Here is a 7,128-nt window from a genome sequence, read left to right as displayed (position 1 = left end):
CTGAAACTAGTTCTGAAAAGATGCCAAGAGACCAACCTGGTTTTAAACTAGGAAAAATGTCACTTTATGGTGACTGAAGGGATTGTCCTTGGGCATAAAATTTCAAACAAGGGAATAGAGGTGGATCAAGCAAAAATAGAGGTAATTGAAAAATTACCACCACCTGCCAATGTTAAGGCAATCAGAAGCTTTCTGGGGCATGCAGGATTCTATAGGAGGTTTATAAAGGATTTTTCAAAAATCGCAAAACCTCTGAGCAATCTGCTAGCTGCTGACACGCCATTTGTGTTTGACACAGAGTGTCTGCAGGCGTTTGAAACGCTGAAAGCCAAGCTGGTCACAGCACCAGTTATTTCTGCACCAGACTGGACATTACCATTTGAGCTAATGTGTGATGCTAGTGATCACGCCATTGGTGCAGTACTGGGGCAGAGGCATGACAAGCTTTTGCATGTCATTTATTATGCTAGCCGTGTTTTGAATGATGCCCAGAAAAATTACACAACCACAGAAAAAGAATTGCTTGCAGTGGTTTATGCCATTGACAAGTTTAGATCATACTTAGTAGGATCAAAAGTGATTGTGTACATAGATCATGCTGCTCTTAAATATCTACTCACAAAGCAGGATTCAAAACCCAGACTCATAAGATGGGTGTTGCTTCTGCAAGAGTTTGATATAGAAATAAGACACAGAAAAGGGACAGAGAACCAAGTGGCTGACCATCTGTCCCGGATAGAGCCAATAGAAGGGACGTCATTCCCATCTCTTGAAATCTCTGAGACCTTTCCTGATGAGCATTTGTTTGCCATTCAGGAAACACCATGGTTTGCAGACATTGCAAACTACAAAGCTGCAAGGTTCATTCCCAAGGAATACAGCAGGCAACAAAAGAAAAAATTAATTATTGATGCAAAGTACTACTTGTGGGATGAACCCTATCTCTTTAAGAGATGTGCAGATGGCATAATCCGTAGGTGTGTGCCTAAAGAAGAAGCACAAAGGATCTTATGGCATTGCCATGGGTCACAATATGGAGGTCATTTCGGAGGTGAGCGAACAGCTACCAAGGTCCTCCAATGTAGCTTCTACTGGCCTACACTCTACAGAGATTCCCAAGAGTTTGTACGTAACTGTGACAGTTGCCAGAGAGCTGGTAATTTGCCTCACAGTTACGCCATGCTTCAACAAGGAATCTTGGAGATTGAGTTGTTTGATGTATGGGGTATTGATTTCATGGGGCCTTTCCCACCATCATACTCAAACACTTATATTCTGGTGGCAGTTGACTATGTATCAAAATGGGTTGAGGCCATTGCTACACCCACCAATGATACTAAAATAGTGCTAAAGTCCCTCCAGAAACATATATTCAGCAGGTTTGGTGTTCCCAGGGTACTAATCAGTGATGGGGGCACTCACTTCTGCAACAAATAGCTTGACTCTGCCATGGTCCGGTATGGGATTCGCCACAAGGTGGCAACTCTATATCATCCACAGACAAATGGGCAAGCTGAAGTCTCTAACAGAGAACTAAAAAGAATCCTGGAACGGACTGTAAGTACCCGTAGAAAGGATTGGGCACGAAGCTTGGATGATACTCTGTGGGCTTACAGAACAGCATTCAAGACTCCTATAGGGACCTCTCCATACCAACTTGTGTATGGTAAGGCATGCCACCTGCCCGTGGAACTGGAACATAAAGCCTACTAGGCAACCAGATTCCTAAACTTTGATGCCAAATTAGCTGGAGAAAAAAGATTGCTCCAGCTAAATGAGCTAGAGGAATTCAGATTCACTGCTTTCGAAAATGCCAAGCTTTATAAAGAAAAATAAAAAAAGTGGCATGACAGAAAGCTGTCATCTAGAATCTTTGAACCAGGACAAAAGGTTCTGTTGTTTAACTCTAGGCTCAGGCTATTCCCCGGGAAACTGAAGTCCTGGTGGAGGGGACCATATGTGATTACAAGTGTATCACCATATGGTTATGTGGAGCTTCAAGATATTGATTCTAACAAGAAGTTCATTGTTAATGGACAGAGAATCAAGCACTATCTTGAAGGTAATGTTGAGCAAGAGTGCTCAAGGCTAAAGCTAGATTAAAAGCTCAGCAAGGTCCAGCTAAAGACAATAAAGAAGCGCTTGCTGGGAGGCAATCCAGCCATGGGGCATCACTTCCTCTAAGCATTTTGCCCTATTCTTGATTTTATTTGTTTATATAAAGTTCACTGATACTAAGGTAAAGAGTCAATTGTATAAGTTCACAGGGTTACAGAAGGATTCTACACACAAAACAGAGAAAAAGAGCTCATTGGCAAGAAAACGCCAGTAAGAGTCTGTTTTGGGCGTTCAACGCCCAAAAGAAGCATCCACTGGGCGTTGAACGCCAGTAAGGATAGCCATCTGGGCGTTAAACGCCAGAAAGAAGCATCTTCTGGGCGTTGAACGCCAGAAAGAAGCTCCTTCTGGGCGTTTAACGCCAGATTTACAGCATCCTGGGCGTTCAGAAAAATGCCCATTGACAAAGGAGTTCCTGGCGTTCAACCCCAGAAAGAAGCAGCAGCTAGGCGTTGAACGCCCAGGAGAGGCAGCATTTGGGCGTTGAATGCCCAAAACATGCAGCGTTTGGGCGTTCAAACGCCAGGATGGTGGGGAGGAGGTGAATTTATTTTTACTTCTCACTTTTCATTCTAAATTTAAATTTCATGTTTCAATTCATGATTTCTTGCATAAACATGTTAAGAACCCTGATTTCTAAAATCCCTAATTTCTAAAAATCCTATTTTAAAAATATCAAATGTATCTTAATCCATAAGCACAAATCCTTTTTTTCAATCCAATTCAACTCTTTTTCAAAATTTTCAAAACAAATCTATCTCTTTTCATTCAAAAATCTTTTCAACTAATCAATATCTTTTTCAAAAATCCAATTTTATTTTTTTCAAATATCTTTCATATCTTTTCAATTTTAAATTATATCTTTTCTTATCATACTTATTTTTTTAAAATCATATCTTCTATCTTATCTTTCTTACCATTTTCGAAAACCCCCCCTCCCTTTTAAAAACCCATTCGGCCTCCTTCCTCTCATCCACCATCCTATACTAGCTCTCCTTCTATCCCTCTCCTTCCTTTTCTTTTGCTTGAGGACAAGCAAACCTCTAAGTTTGGTGTGTTTATCCGTGATCACTGAACCATACCCACTAAGATAATGGCTCCTAAAGGAAAACAACCCACTCCAAGAGGCAAGAAAGAGAGTGTTCCAAAACCACTTTGGAATCAAGGGAAGTTCTTAACTAAAGAACATTCAGACCATTATTACAAAATAATGGGTCTAAGATTAGTGATCCCGGAAGTTAGATTCGATCTGAAAGAAGACGAATATCCAGAGATCCAGGAGCAAATCCGAATTAGGAACTGGGAGATCCTAGCCAATCCTGAAACGAAAGTGGGAAGGAATATGGTCCAGGAGTTCTATGCTAATATGTGGCATACAGACAGGAAAAGACTATCTGGATTCGCTATCTATGACTATCGGACCTTGGTAAGAGGAAAGATTGTTCATACCCACCCTGACAAGATCAGGGAGATCTTAAAGCTACCTCAGTTAAAAGATGATCTAGACTCCTTCAATAGGAGAATGATGAGAACAGACAAGGGCCTGGATAAGATTCTAGAGGATATATGCATCCCTGGAGCCAGGTGGACCACCAGCACAAAGGGTGTCCCAAATCAACTCAAAAGAGAAGATCTCAAACCAGTCGCCAGAGGATGGCTGGACTTCATTGGGCATTCTCTGCTGCCCACTAGCAACCGTTCTGAAGTCACTATTAGAAGAGCAGTGATGATCCATTGCATCATGATGGGAAAAGAAGTGGAAGTTCATCAACTGATTTCAACTGAATTCTACAAAATTGCGAACAAAAATTCCAAAGATGCCAGGTTGGCTTATCCAAGCTTGATTTCTATGCTCTGCAAAGAAGCTGGAGTAAGGATGGAAATAACTGAGTATATCTCAATTGAGCGGCCAATCACCAAAGCATCAATGGAAAAGCAACAATCACAGGATGACCCCATCAAGAAGAGAACACAGGAAATTCTCCCAGAAATCCCTCAATCTGAATACTGGGAGTATCTTGAAGCATCTATTACCAAGATGCAAGAAGCTATGGAACAAATACAGAAAGAACAGAAGGAACAAAGTAGCATTCTTTGCTATTTGCTTAAAGAACAGGAGAAGCAAGGGCGTGATTTAAGGGAATTGAAGCGCCAGAAATTATCTCTTGAAGGACCAAGCACCCCGCAGATTAGAGGAACATCCACCTCCCAGAACAAAGGTTGTTAAATTCTAATCTTAGCCTTAACTCTGTGATAACTGTTTTTATTTTAGTTTTACCTTAGGAGTCATATAGTACTAATTAGTATCTATATTTTTGATTTTATCCCCAATTAAGCTATGATTTAATTTTATCATCATCATTAAACATGAATAAAATAGAAGAATTTCTTTAGAATAAGAGGCAATATTTTTTTGAGTTTTTAATAAGATAAATTCTAATTATTTATATGTGGTGGCAATGCTTTCTGTCTTCTGAATGAATGCTTGAACAGTGCATATGTCTTTTGAATTTGATATTTAAGACTGTTAAATATGTTGGCTCTTGAAATAATGATGAACATGAGACATGTTATTGATAATCTGAAAAATCATAAAAATGATTCTTGAAGCAAGAAAAAGCAGTGAAAGAAAAAGAAAAAGCAAGCAGAAAAAGCCAAAGCTCTTAAAACCAAAAGGCAAGAGCAAAAAAGCCAATAGCCCTTAAAACCAAAAGGCAAGGGTAATAAAAAGGACCCCAAGGCTTTGAGCATCAGTGGATAGGAGGGCCTAAAGGAATAAAATCCCGGCCTAACCGGCTAACCAAGCTGTCCCTAACCATGTGCTTGTGGCGTGAAGGTGTCAAGTGAAAACTTGAGACTGAGCGGTTAAAGTCAAGGTCCAAAGCAAAAAGAAGAGTGTGCTTTAGAACCCTGGACACCTCTAATTGGGGACTTTAGCAAAGCTGAGTCACAATCTGAAAAGGTTCACCCAATTATGTGTCTGTGGCATTTATGTATCTAGTGGTAATATTGGAAAACAAAGTGCTTAGGGCCACGGCCAAGACTCATAAAGTAGCTGCGTTCAAGAATCAACATACTGAACTAGGAGAATCAATATCACTATCTAAATTCTGAGTTCCTATAGATACCAATCACTCTGAGCTTCAATGGATAAAGTGAGATGCCAAAACTGTTCAGAAGCAAAAAGCTACTAGTACCGCTCATCTAATTAGAATCTGAGCTTCACTCAAAAACTCTGAGATATTAATGCTTCTTAAAATTATTTGTATTCTATTTTAATTATCTAGTTTCTTGAGGACAAGCAACAGTTTAAGTTTGGTGTTGTGATGAGCGGATATTTTATACGCTTTTTGGGGTTAATTTCATATAGTTTTTAGTGTGTTTTAGTTAGTTTTTAGTTTATTTTCAGTAGTTTCTAGGAAAAATTCATATTTATGTACTTTACTATGAGTTTGTGTGTTTTTATGTGATTTCAGGTATTTTCTGGCTGAAATTGAGGGAGCTGAGCAAAAATCTGATTCAGGCTGAAAAAGGACTGCTCATGCTGTTGGATTCTGACCTCTCTGCACTCAAAATGGATTTTCTAGAGCTACAGAACTTCAAATGGCGCGCTTCCAATTGCGTTGGAAGGTAGACATCCAGGGCTTTCCAGAAATATATAATAGTCCATACTTTGCTCAAGGATAGATGACGTAAACTGGCGTTCAACACCAGTTTCATGTTGCTGTCTGGCGTCCAGCGCCAGAAACAAGTTACAAGTTGGAGTTCAACGCAAGAAATGGATCCAAAGCTGGCGTTGAACGCCCAAAACAGCCCTATGCACGTGATTAGCTTAAGTCTCAGCCCCAGCACACACCAAGTGGGCCCCAGAAGTGGATTTTTGCACCATCTATCATAGTTTGTTCATTTTCTATAAACCTAGGTTACTAGTTTAGTATTTAAACAACTTTTAGAGGTTTATTTCGGGGATCATGACATTTTAGATCTGAACTTTGTACCTTTTGACGGCATGAGTCTCTAAACTCCATTGTTGGGGGTGAGGAGCTCTGCTGTGTCTCGATGAATTAATGCAAGTATTTCTGTTTTCCATTCAAACATGCGTGTTCCTATCTAAGATATCCATTCGCACTTCAATATGAATGTGATGAACGTGACAATCATCATCATTCCTCCACGAACGCGTGCCTGACAACCACTTACGTTCCACCGTAGAATGAATGAATATCTCTTAGATCTCTTAATCAGAATCTTCGTGGTATAAGCTAGATGATGGCAGCATTCAAGAGAATCCGGAAAGTCTAAACCTTGTCTGTGGTATTCCGAGTAGGATTCAGGGATTGAATGACTGTGACGAGCTTCAAACTCGCGAGTGTTGGGCGTAGTGACAAACGCAAAAGGATAGTAAATCCTATTCCGGTACGATTGAGAACCTGCAGATGATTAGTCGTGCGGTGACAGCGCATCTGGACCCTTTTCACTGGAATGATGGATGGTAGCCATTGACAACGGTGATCCACCAACACAGAGCTTGCCATAGGAGGACGTGCCTGCGTGAATCAGAAAACAGAGGAAAGCAGAATTTCAGAAGACAAAGCATCTCCAAAACTCCAACATATTCTCCATCATTGCATACAAGTATAATTTGTGTTCTGCCCTTTTATTCCTTGCAATCAAATTTGATAAGTGAATTATTTTATTGTTTTCCTGACTAAGAGTTACAAGATAACCATAGATTGCTTCAAGCCAACAATCTCCGTGGGATCGACCCTTACTCATGTAAGGTATTACTTGGACGACCCAGTGCACTTGCTGGTTAGTGGTACGAGTTGTAAAAAGTGTGATTTACAATTCGTGCACCAATATACAAGGTGTGTGGACTGTTTCTATTATGTTCAAGTTCCTAGTTTACTTCCTTTTTATATTTTCAATATAAACTAAGCTATCTTATGCTAAAAAGGGTAAACTATACTAATTAATCCACAATTTCTATAACTAATAAGTTAGAATTGT

The sequence above is a fragment of the Arachis hypogaea genome, chromosome 13 (genome assembly GCF_003086295.3).
Source record: "Arachis hypogaea cultivar Tifrunner chromosome 13, arahy.Tifrunner.gnm2.J5K5, whole genome shotgun sequence".
Taxonomy (NCBI): Eukaryota; Viridiplantae; Streptophyta; class Magnoliopsida; order Fabales; family Fabaceae; genus Arachis; species Arachis hypogaea.
This window is presented reverse-complemented; position numbering follows the sequence as displayed.